This window comes from Trifolium pratense, linkage group LG1, assembly GCF_020283565.1.
Source record: "Trifolium pratense cultivar HEN17-A07 linkage group LG1, ARS_RC_1.1, whole genome shotgun sequence".
NCBI lineage: Eukaryota > Viridiplantae > Streptophyta > Magnoliopsida > Fabales > Fabaceae > Trifolium > Trifolium pratense.
In genome coordinates, this window is record NC_060059.1 from 25,213,502 (window position 1) to 25,227,079 (window position 13,578).

The 13,578-nt window shown below is 38.3% G+C and overlaps 1 pseudogene; it reads left to right on the plus strand.

The window, feature by feature from the left end:
- Nucleotides 1–1,466: 1,466 nt before the first annotated feature.
- LOC123891016 lies at nucleotides 1,467–10,681 on the plus strand (annotated as a pseudogene).
- The last annotated feature ends 2,897 nt before the right edge of the window (nucleotides 10,682–13,578 follow it).

Below are 13,578 nucleotides of genomic sequence, written 5' to 3' on the forward strand. Positions count from 1 at the left end.
TTTAACAAGTATAACATCTACGTTTTAAGAATTATATATTTCTTTTTTTTTAATGCTAAAAAAAATATGTATCTTTAAGAAAAAAAAATTTGATAAAAAGTATATTAAGAATTTAAAATAAACTGTCTCACAAAAAAAATTCCTGGGAATTCAAAATACTTACCAAACACATTTTTCAAAAACTTATTCCTTGGAAATTTATGCCTGGGAGAGTTATTCCCGGGATTCATTTTTTATACCGTGAAACAAACGTCCCCTTAGGCTTTTTTCTTCTTCCTAGTTACTGTTATTTGTAATTGCTAGTTAAGTATATAATATGATTATATATTGCTCATATCATACATATGTTTTCCATGTAATTGCAGAGTTACATGTATACAAGAAATTTGGAAGTTAGAGAGGACGGCAAAATACTACTTTATAATATGTTGTAGTGTCGTATCTTAGTGAAGTTAATCTTAGAGACTCTAAGAAAACGGTTGTCTTCAAGGCGTTGCCGTTGGAAAATAAACTGTTGCGAAAGGCTAAGAGAACCTCTCAGTGTAGAACGCACTGAAAACCGTTCTCATAGCCTATGACAACGATTTTTTTAAATTACAGAACAGTTTTTTGGCGTTCTTGTAGACTGAAAATGTTGTAGTATAATTTCTAATTTTTTTTCTATGTTTATAATTGTCCATATTCATACAAAATAATTAAAATCACATTCATACGAAATAATTAAAATAAAATAAAGACTTATATCATTTTTAAGAAACTAAAGTTCACGTACATAAACCATAAAATGAAGACTTGCATCATTCTTAATTAACCATAGTACATAAACCATAAAAATAAAAAATAAACCACGTACAACAACAACTTAACCACTTTTCTTTAAGGTCGCGTACAAACGATGTGGTTCATTTTCGTTTTCAACAAAGGAAAACATCAATTGCACTTCCAAATCACCTTTTAATTTGTACCAATATTTTGTTGTTGTAGCTTCGATGGAGTCACTTGTGATGTCCGTGCATGAATTTAAATAAGCCATATGCTGGATTTGTATATGTTCATTGTTTTTTAACAAGAACATTTCTTCAATCTTATTCTTTAAAGCTGCAAGCGAACTCAATTTGCTAATCAGTAACTTAAAATGTTCTTGGCGGCCTTCAAATTTAACAGAAAAATTATGGCAACCATTGGACGAAGATGCCATTATTTATAAAATAAAGAGAGTGAAGAAAATAAGATAATAAAATGAATAAGATGAAGTTAGTTGAGTGAAAAATGAATGTGTGAGATGTGATATTTATAGAATGAGATAGTAGAAAAATTAAAAAAATTTCAAACAAAACTATTTTATTTCTCTCCCTCCCATGCATTCAAACCAATTTAATCTCCCATGCATGCAACTCACACGCGCACCAGACAGGAAAAGACAACAAGGGAGGTGGCGCCATTTTGAATGGTGCTATGCTTTGTGAATGGCGCCATTTCAAATGGCAACATGTGCGCAGGAGACAGCAGGTGCAGAGGAGACAGAAAAAGCAGAAAAAGTAGTCAATGGCGCCATTTCAAATGGTGCTACCCAATTGGTCTTCTGTCAGAGGTGTATTACGGGAAATAAAATTGAGAGGGGGGTATTACGGGAAATAAGAGGGGGGTAGGGGTGTATTTTGGGAAAAAAATCCTTATTATTCAGTTATCTTGATTTTTTACCGTTCCTCAATCACTGATTAATTTTATTCATCTTTAATTATACATTCGTCGGTTTGGGGGGGGGGGGGGGGGGGTATCAAAGATGATGTGGCTATTAGTGATTAAACTCAGAGAAAAAATAATATGCACCGACACTATAAGCTAATCAATAACAACCAGGTTTTTCGCCACGTCACCTTACTAAGATAACAAATAATTCAAATAACAAACATTGTAACTCGCCATAGCTTCTAATGGTTCATATTAGAATTAGGATGAGCGATCAATACATATTTAGATTAGAAAAAGCAATAGAAAATAAATATTTAGCTTCATATATAAATATTATATTTTTGCTTTAGGAAAAAGCTTCATAATTTTAGCCTGATAATAAATAAGTATCATGTCGGAATAAAGATGAAAAGTGAACAAAATTAATGTAAAATGATTGTTCTTCTTTCCCACATTACTCACAAAAAAGAAGAAAAAAAGAATACATGGTGAAAGCCAATTCAGGAAAACCAACAAAGTAAACCAAACACTCTTTTAACTTCATCATTAATGTTTATGGCCAATGTTTATACTTAAACAACAACATTTTTACATCTATGTAGAAGCTCCACTTAAAACCACAATTTTGCATTGAGACACAATAAATTTAGAATGAACACAAAATTAAACACACGTTGCTGACCATCGAATGAAGATCGAACGGTAAAAATTAAAATTTGAAGTTAGATTTTAACTTTTATAAAATATAAAAATAAAAATAATTTAATATATAGACCGTCCAATCTTAATTCAACATTTATCCATATCTCTAAGTCGTAAAGGAAAATTGTTACTTAAGTAAAGACTCATATCTCGATAAAAAAGCTATCTTATTTTTTCTTAAGAAATTAAAAAACTTGCTATGGAATTTGATTAACCTAAACCACAAGTCACAAGAAACCTCACATTCAATTTTTTACCTTTCTTTTATGCCTCTTGTCCTCACTCCATTACTACATCATTTGGTAAAATGAATAGATAATGTGAGAAGAATTTGTCAGAAATTCAAACCAACCCATAATGCAATTTTGACAAGAGCCACCCCTTTGATAGAAGACCCTATAATCCATGATTATGATTATAATTTGGACAGAGATGAAAGCATATGCTAGCAACACATTGTGCAACTGGCATGATTGTATATGTCCACGACTTTCCTCTTTTCAATGTTCCCTTCCTTCAAACATCATATGTTTTATTTACGCCTAAACACCTCTTCCCTTTATGTGCCATTTGATTAGTCTCTTTCGTTAACAATATTCTCCCTCAAATATTTAATATTTTTTTATTTTTTTATTTTTTTAATCATGTTAACATGTACATTACGAGTATATGTTAAGATCTTAAAAATAATAATTATATATTTATTGTAAAATTTAAACTTTTAAGAAATTGAATACACACTTTACAAGTGAGTTTGATATTTGATATCAGACACATGTTAATATTTTTCTTATTTTTTAAGTTATTTAATAATTGGTGTATGAAGGATAACACACCATGTATATATTATGAGAAAATGATTAATGAGACCATCAAACGGGTTTATTTTCTTTATAACTATTTTTCCTATTTAATGAGAATTAAAAATTCACTTGGGTTAGTTTAGTGGTATTGACTTGAGACTTGAGAATGTGTTACTTCTTAAGGTCTCAGGTTCAATTCTCACTGGTGACAATTTGGATGGACTAATTTAGCTTCTTCTTCAAAAAAAAAATTAATGAGTATTAAAGATATTTGATGACTCTTGGTCATATTATAAAATTAATGTCCTTTTAGTGTCCTTTAGTGTTATTTTGAATCCAATTGATTCAACTTGGAATGCATTGGCCGAGTCTGTAAGAAGTTGAAAAAATTTCTACTATGCTGAAAAGACCTTTGAATTAGGTCAAAATTACATTAACCAAACAAATTTGTAGTCGTTCTATACTTTTTACGGGACATATCAAATGATTCTCTTGGGATATGGTCATTATATAAGTTTCGGGGTTGAAAAGTGAAGCAAAAAATGAATGATTCTGCATGCGCCTTGCGCATGATTGAAGAGAATTTGAAGACTCGTCGACTACCAGTGGGCCTTGCGCAGAGATAGTTGCACCTCGTGCAAGTACGTTTATTCGAAACTACGCAAGGCGCAGAAAATTAAGTTACGCCTCGCACACGTCGTTGATCTATTTCAGATTTTTAAGATTTCTATATAAGGAGACAGCCAAGTATTGACTTAAGGGTCGATTTTACACCTGAGAGAGCAAACAAACTTGTTTTTGAGAAGACAAAAGTTGAATTTGATGAACACCATATTGTTTATCATTAATCTATGTATTCTTTCTTAAATTCTTATGTTATGTCAATTCCATCTATGAGAGTAGCTAACTTTCTTAAATTAAGTTAGTAGATGAATTTTCATGAATCTATTTAAACCATGTAATTTGTAGAGAATCATAAAAGGCAAAAGCCTTTGTCGATAAGGAACAAGAATTTTGTCTACTGCATATAGAAAAAGAAAAGTAGTAAGTAAAAAAAAAACGCATGAGAGAGAGAGGTAGAGAGAGAGAGAGAGGCTGAACCTAGGGCAAATCTAGGGCAGCCGTATCGGTCACCGCCTTCACCGGAAGCGAGGCACAGACGGGGGGGAGAATCAATAGATGGAGGGGATTGGACTGAGGTGTGTTACAGAAGCAGGAAAGAGCTACATCAGGCAGATCGAAGGATCGGCAGGTCTAAGCATAAACAACGTAACAAGAGAATATCATCATCTGCAACTGGGTATCACTCTTTAAACGACGATCGATTCAGTTCCTGGGAATATCCACGCTGCGATCACGATTCCAATAGGCTTGCTCATAACCGGTACAGCCACAACCGAGTCTGTTTTCACGATCGCCGGGATTCACGGAGGTTGCATCGGCAGCGGTCAAACTCTGCAACTCGCGAACGGAACTCGACGGAGGACAAGTACACAGGACGGCGGCAATTCGCGGAGGTTCGGAGCCAACAGGAGGTCAACGTTGAGCGGCGGAGAGATGAGTATCGTTTTAGGCATGCAGCAGATTATGTAAGGAACGGTGAGAAGGAGCCTGATGGTAAACGGAATTGTGTTGGTGTGAAGGAGAAAGAAGAATGTCAAGAACGTAACAGTGGTTATGAGAACCATAGGAGAAAAGGATTGGAAAATTTGGGAACGGAGCTCAAACGGTATGTATCGTTTTATTTTACTAATTTTCCATACCAATTATCAAACTTCTATCTTAGAAAAGGGTTCGAAGTATGTGGTATGTTGGAAGATGTTTTCGTTCCCAAAAAGAGAAATAGAAGAGGACAACCTTTTGGTTTTGTCAAATTTTCCAATGTAAAGGATGTTAATAAACTGTTACGTGCTCTGAATAAAGTTCATTTTGGCCAATTCTGTGTTCGCGCTAGGGTAGCCAGTTTCGACCGGTTCAATTCAACGGCGGGGCAACGTATGGAGACAGAGTGGCCTGTTTTGACGAAAGGCAATGTTAGGCCAGCTTCGCGAGAGGATAGAATAAGTGAACCGCGAACAGGGAACTTAAAAGGCAATGGTGGAGGTAGTGAACCTAAGGGACCGCCGTTTCAGAAGAGAGTTGGTAAGGATATTGCTCCTGGTAGAGGAGGCTCTGATGACCCAAAGGTTGTTAGGGTGGGAGAAGTTGTGGTTCCGATAGGTGCGCGTAACGAACTAGCTGTTAAGAAAAAGGACATGCGTAGCTATAGGACGGAACCCGACGATGTGACCTGGGCACAAAATGGTTTAGTGGCGACTATTGCTAATGGTGAGACGGTTCCAGTTGTGCAGAGTCGAATAATGGACGCAGGTTTCAGCGATGTCATTCTCATCCCGATGGGGGCGGACAAGGTCTTCGTACGGAGCTCGCTAGGAAATGATGCGAAGGCAATCATCAACTCGGCTAAAGAGTTTTTTCAACTTATTTTCTCAAGTTGGACGTGTTGGGATAACCATGCACAGGACTATAGAAGAGGTGCATGGGTGCGTCTGTATGGTATCCCGCTGCAAGCCTGGAACGAGAATTTTTTCAAGTTATGCGTCTTTGATGTTGGCAGGTTGTTACGAGTGGACAATGGCTCGATGGAAAAGGAGCGTATGGATTTTGCTCGTGTATTGATAGCAACACCTAATCTGGAAATTGTTAACACGGCTGTGACTGTTTTGGTGGATGGTATCCAGAATGAGGTGAAAATAGTGGAGGAATGGGGTTACACTCTCGGGGAGGATACTTGTCTTCTTGGGGACGACGACGACTCAGTAACATCTCACACAAATCATGACGAGGGTCGGGATGACCCGGATGTTAATTGTCATCTTGACACTATGGTTGAGAATTTTGCAAAAGATATGAACGTAGAAGATGACATAGGATCACAGGATAATTTTGTTTTTTCTAAGTCACGAGGAGGTGCGGAGGGCGGGAGCAAGATTGTTGGAGAGGTAGGCGCTTTCTCTTCTACTAGGGGTGAAGAGCCCGTAGATCGAAGTAAAGGTTGCGCCTCTGTGATTGGAGATTCTCCTACTTCGAAAGGAAATCGGGGCAGTATTTCGATTTGCTCGCCAGCTAACGGTAGTGGGCGCTATGTCGGTATCAAAGGGAGTGAGGGGTCATTTTCGATTTCATCTATTGGTAACCGTGCAAAATCTTGCCCACCAGGTGCGACTCGTTCTCAGATATCGGGGCCGTGGAGTTGGGAGTGGTTGAACGACCTAAATCAAAGGGATGCCGGGGTGATTTTCTCCGCTAGTAAGCGTCCCCGTAAAGAAGCTTGCAAGGGTGAAGGCTTTAAGAAGAGTGGCCAGGAGGACCCTAAGCGGAGAAAAGGAGGGGGAGTTTTTCGACATACGGTATCTAGTCTTAAGAAAGTAGCTAGAATGCCTAGTCAGGATCGCGCCGAGGTCTTAAAAGCGGTGAAAAAGATTGAGCAACGTAGTAGAGACGGTGTAGGGGCTGTCAAGGATGGTGGAGAGCGTAATCCAGATTCCTCCATTATGTCGTCTCCGACGAATTCTAATGATTGGAAGCATTGGGTTGTTATGAAGGGTAATGATAAGGTGGCTGAAGATGATGTCAGAACGGTAGGGAAAGCTATTGGAGTTCAGATCAAAGGTGATACTAAGAATATGTTTAGCGTGCTTGCTAGGAAGGGCAAATCAAAGCAGTCGTCGTCGAGACAGACGCAGGGTGTAGGGTGTGTTCGATGAAGATTATCTCTTGGAATGTTAGGGGTTTGGGGGGGTTAGCGAAGAGGCAGGAGGTCCGTAAGTTGGTGGGGTATCAACACCCTTTCTTGTTGTGTCTCCAGGAAACTAAGCTGCAATCTTGTGATGACTCTATTTGTTCGACTTTATGGGGTAACTCTCCTTTCGGGTTTTCCTATCGTCCTTCGGCGGGTGCATCGGGAGGGCTCTTAACTTTATGGGACACAACTGAAGTGCAGGTGTGGTCGTCTGAGAGCTTCGAGAATGTCTTATGGTGCCATGGTCGTTTCGTTAGGTCTGGTGAGGAATTTTTTTTAGCTAATGTTTATGCGCCTTGTGATTCAAGGGCTAAACAAGTTTTGTGGGATTCTTTGTCTGTTAAAATACAGGCGTTGGGGAGGTCTAGGGTGTGTGTCTGTGGGGATTTTAATGCTGTCAGAAGTGTGGATGAACGTCGGTCAGCCAACGACGGGTATCGCCCCTCAGACCATATTCCTTTTAATTGTTTTATTGATGACAATACCTTGATTGATTTACCGTTGTGTGGGCGAAAGTACACCTGGTTTAAAGGAGACGGGCGATCCATGAGCCGTTTGGACAGATTTCTGTTGACGGGGGAGTGGTGTTTGACTTGGCCTAATTGTACTCAGGCAGCGAGGATGAGAGGGCTCTCTGATCATTGTCCATTGGTCCTGGCAGCAGATGAGGAGGACTGGGGACCCCGTCCTTCGAGGATGTTGAAATGTTGGAAAGATGTTCCTGGGTATCAACTGTTTGTCCGTGAAAAGTGGAATTCCTTTCAGATCGACGGTTGGGGGGGCTTTGTGCTTAAAGAGAAGCTTAAATGGATTAAGACGGCCTTGAAAGATTGGCATTCATCTCATACTCAGAACTTGCCGAGTCGGATTGAGTCTCTAAAGGACCGGATGGCAGTGCTCGATGAGAAGGGGGGCGAGGAGGATCTAACTGAGTCTGAGTTAGCAGAGCTTCATGGGGTTTCGTTGGATATTCATTCTCTTTCGCGGTTGAATACTAGTATTTGTTGGCAGCAGTCTCGGTCGCGGTGGCTCAAAGAAGGGGATGCTAATACCAAGTATTTTCATTCAGTCCTTGCGAGCAGGCGGAGGGGTAATGCTATCTCGTCGCTGCAGGTGGATGGCACTATTGTGGAGGGTGTGTCACCTATTAGGCAAGCGGTTTTTTCTCATTTTGCGTCGCACTTTAAGGCCATTAATGTGGAAAGGCCTCGGGTAGACAATCTTACTTTTAAACGGTTGCAGGTGTCGGAGGGGATTGGGTTGATCAAGCCTTTTTCAATTGATGAGGTCAAGGCAGCTGTTTGGGACTGTGATAGTTACAAAAGCCCGGGTCCTGATGGGATTAATTTTGGTTTTATTAAAGATTTTTGGGCTGAGATGCAAGGTGATATTATGCGTTTTATTTCGGAGTTTCATCGGAACGGCAGATTGACTAAGGGTTTAAATGCCACTTTCATAGCTTTAATACCTAAAGTTGACAGTCCCCAAAGGTTAAATGACTTCCGGCCTATTTCGCTTGTGGGTAGCCTTTATAAGATTCTGGCTAAGGTGTTAGCGAACCGTCTGCGTGTGGTGATGGGCAGTGTGATATCTGAATCCCAGACGGCTTTCGTTAAGGGGCGACAGATTCTCGATGGCATCCTTGTTGCAAACGAGGTGGTGGATGAAGCCCGCAGTCTAAGAAGGAGCTGCTTCTCTTTAAAGTCGATTTTGAGAAGGCCTATGATTCGGTTGAGTGGGGTTATTTGGAGGATGTTATGGGAAAAATGGGTTTTCCAACCCTTTGGAGGAAGTGGATTAAAGAATGTGTGTGCACGGCAACTGCTTCGGTTTTGGTTAACGGTAGTCCGACTGATGAGTTTCCTTTTGAGAGGGGTTTGAGGCAGGGTGATCCGTTATCTCCTTTCCTTTTTCTTCTGGCTGCAGAGGGCTTAAATGTTTTGATGGAAGCCATGGTGGAACGCAATATGTTTACGGGATACAGTGTGGGTAAGTTTGATCAAGTGTCAGTGTCGCATCTTCAGTTTGCTGATGATACGTTGTTGATGGGGACTAAGAGTTGGGCGAACGTACGTGCTTTGCGGGCTGTCCTTGTATTGTTCGAGTCTATGTCTGGTTTGCGAGTGAATTTTCATAAAAGCATGCTGGTTGGGGTTAACATCCCTGATTCTTGGTTAGGTGAAGCGGCGTCGGCTTTGTGCTGTAAAGTAGGGAAAATCCCTTTCCTTTATTTGGGCCTTCCTATTGGGGGTGACCCAAGGCGTTTATGTTTTTGGGAACCGGTTCTGGATCGTCTAAAGAATCGATTATCGGGTTGGAGAAGTCGATTCCTCTCTATTGGTGGTCGTTTAGTTTTGCTTAAATCTGTGTTGACCTCTTTGCCTGTTTATGCTCTTTCTTTCTTTAAAGCTCCCTCAGGTATTATCTCTTCTATTGAATCTATTTTGATTAAATTTTTTTGGGGGGGAAGTGAGGATCGTAGGAAAGTGTCTTGGATTAACTGGAATACTATTTGCTTGCGTAAGGAGTATGGGGGTTTGGGGGTTAGGCAGCTGAAGGAGTTCAACTTGGCCTTGTTGGGCAAGTGGTGTTGGAGGATGCTAGTGGATAGAGAGGGTTTGTGGTTCCGAGTGTTGGCAGGACGATATGGGGTTGAGAGAGGTAGGTTGTGTGACGGGGGAGCGCGTGGGTCGACATGGTGGAGGGAGTTGGCGCGCATTCGGGATGGTGGAGGTGAGGCAGGGAGAGGGTGGTTTAGAGAGTGTGTTTTGAGACAGGTGGGAGATGGGTCAGACACTTTTTTCTGGACTGATCCATGGGTGGATGGTATTTCGTTGCGGGAGCGGTACGGGCGGCTGTTTGATTTGGCAGAGAACAAATCGGCCTCAGTGGCTGAGATGTTTAGTCGCGGGTGGGAGGCTGGAGGGGAGGCGTGGGAGTGGCGGCGTCAGTTGAGGGCGTGGGAGGAGGAGTTGTTGGGGGAGTGTCAGGCTTATCTACTTACCATTTCCTTGCAGGATCATGTTTCAGATAGGTGGCAGTGGCGGGTGGACCTGGATGACGGATACACGGTTCGTGGTGTTTATCAGTTTCTGACAACTCAGGATACAGTTACTTTGGATGCTGCGTCGGGACTTATCTGGCACCGCCAGGTTCCTTTGAAGGTTTCCATTTGTGCCTGGCGACTCTTGCGGGACAGGTTACCTACCAAAGCAAACCTGGCTAATCGAGGGATTTTATCTACGGAGGCTCACCTTTGTGTTTCTGGTTGCGGAGAGGTTGAATCGGCTCAGCATCTGTTCCTCTTTTGCAGCTCTTTTGGCTCCCTGTGGTCCCTTGTTAGCTCCTGGATTGGGTCTTCTTTGGTGACTGCTCAGACTCTTCCAGATCATTTTGTTCAGTTCACGGATTCAGCAGGTGGTTCTAGAGCTCGACGTTCTTTCATGCAGCTCGTATGGTTGGCTAGTGTTTGGGTTGTGTGGACCGAAAGAAATCATCGTTTGTTTACAGGCTCAGCAAACTCGGTACATCATATGTTGGACAAGATCAAGACGTTCTCTTACCGGTGGTTGAAAGCGACGAGTAGCACTTTAGCTTTGAACTGCCATAGTTGGTGGTCTAGTCCTTTGCTTTGTTTGGGCCTTGTATAGTTTCTTTTGGTTCATGTATTTTTGACTGTATTTGTAACCTTGGTTAGTCTTATTGGTACGTCTTGTGCTAAAAGACTATTTTTATATATATACATCTCATTTTGGCTTGTTCAAAAAAAAAAAAAAAAAGGCAATTGAAATCTTAATATTATTAAGTTATCTCTACGTTTAATATTTTTCACAAGTCGACGAATTTGTGAATTAATTTCAAATAACGAATAATTACTAACCTATATTTGGAATTAGAACTGTTATAGTTGTTCAATAAATAATGACCTTAGACATATTGAATTAATGAATTGTGATAATTAAAATTAACGTATGATAAGACTTTCAATGGTTTCAAAATCGCCTAATTACATTAGGGTATTGTTATCAACGTAAATAGTTTTGAGCTAAGAAATTGATCGTAACCAATTTGTTTTTATGACCTAATGACCAATTTGTTTTTAGAAAAGTAATTGTAATTTATGACCCCAATCACTAAATAATGATAGACAGGTGATTCGAAAGACCTAATGCTCTTTATAATCTTTGAAATGAACCAATTTTTATTTTATCATCTGAATTCTAACATATTTTAGAATATGGCGCTGCTTTTACATCCTTAATACAATATTAATATTACTAGGTGAAAATTAGAATTATTTCTACAAATACAAATTTCTTTTATTACTTAACATCAATATTAAAACACTTATTATATTTTCCAACGTAATTTTTAGATGAGAAAATTATCATCAAGTCATTTCAATGTGTTACCCTTAAATACATGTTGGGTGAGGGTGGTTGCTAAACATTTTATTAAACGGGACCATATTATGCATGCTACCATATTAATCCACACATTCCATATGACATGGCTATATGTCTATGGCTAGTCCAATCCAACTATACATTCATTGATTTTGAAAGCCATGTACTATTAATTCTCTCATTTGTCTTAGAAGCTCTCAACACAGTCGCATATAATACAATCTGCTCCTGTCTCATTCATTTCACATAATATAAATAATTGGTGAGTGCACAGTGTTTGAATTATGAATTATTTTATAGGAGTCATAACATGTATTTTAAGTGTATATATATATATATATATATTTTTTCATTCATCATTATAAATAAATTTGACGTTTTTCGTATATTGAATAACTAACTAAATACATTAAATTTTTAATGTATAAAAAAAATTAAATTTGTTTATAATAATAATAATCAGATAAAGTATTATTAAAAATAGAAAGATTTTTTTAAAAAAAATTCAATACAAGTGAATACATATTTTTCAAAAAATGGAGAGTATAACTACTACTATTATTTATAAAATATATGTTGTCTAGAAAAGAAAGAAAAAAAAAGGAGTTTATGTTTTTTTTTTTTTGGTACATAAAAAGGAGTTTATGTTATGTCACGTTTTAATTAGTGAGTTGGTATCTTCGAATCAACGGTGTACATGTTCATTCAAGCTTTTGATCTGTCAAGAATTGGATCCTTCTTGCAAAAGTAAAATCAGGGAATAATCGTAGAACACAATAATGCATGAATCTTTGCATTAGAGAAGAAATACAATACACACTTTTTCTTGCATCATAAGACAAGCCTCAAACAAAATACCATGATTAATTTTTCTGCGTACAATATCAACAATGAATTAGTTCGAACAATAAGAATTTTTAGATATTTTAAATAAGTGATTAAGAGTTTAATCTCCAAATATTTTGTATAAAAAAATTTATGTTGAAAGCAAGAAATCACGTTGTGTATCCTATAATAAACTTCACAATAGAGATTAATCTATATTAAATGATGAAAATTTTTTTGTATGGATAACAAAAAATAATACTCACTACAAATTCAATCACTTAACTAATCCGCTATAAGTTAACTTATCAGCTATCCGCTATTTTTTACCAAACATATAGTCTTGCGAAGATTGAAATTTGAAGTCCTTCATTCATTCACTCACTCCCCATGTTAAGAGTCCCACATCTGTTGAGAGATGGTCTGACTAAGTGTTTATATACTAGAGGCAATCCTCACCTTACAAGCCGGTTTTGTAAGGATGAGTTGGGCCCAATACTCATTTCAACATGGTATCAGAGCTTCTCCACGATCCGTTGGGCCACCTGTTATCAGGTTTCCGCTATCGGGCCACCTACCGTTTATATCCACGCACCAAGCCCAATAGTGCTGGGCGTGAGGGGGTGTGTTAAGAGTCCCACATCGGTTGAGAGATGGTCTGACTAAGTGTTTATATACTAGAGGCAATCCTCACCTTACAAGCCGGTTTTGTAAGGATAAGCTAGGCCCAATACTCATTTCAATACCCCAACGGTCTCTTTAACATTGCATTGCCCACACGTGAACAGTACTACGTATAGGACTAATTTTATTCTGGTTCCAACAACCCTCTTTAAAATTTTGGTGTGTCACAGCTTTTTTGGTAACACATGGTTATTAAATTTTTATTATCATTTATAAATATAATTCAATATATTACTAGTTCTAATTATAATAAAAGTTTATTATATTAAAAAATAAATTAGATCAACAAAAATTAATGTATTTAATTTAAAATTTAGGAAAAAAAAGATTTTGGTGATCCAAATTTTTATATTTGAAAATGGAGGATAATATACTTTTTCAATAAAATATTTTCCAGATTATTTTACTGTAATTAATCAAAATAAAAACGTTGATTGACAATAGGGAACACATGCATGGCGCATAGGAAAAGAACCCATCATGAGAAAGTAAAAGTTGATTTGACATTTCCTCTCTAATCCCTTTGTTTTCTTGTATTGAGTGAAGATTAGATTAGGAACCTTTACTTTGATGGTACTACTGACAATTCCTTTTCTCCTTGACACGACTTATCATCCTTCACACTACAGTAATAAACTCATCATTGGCATAAATATATTTTTTC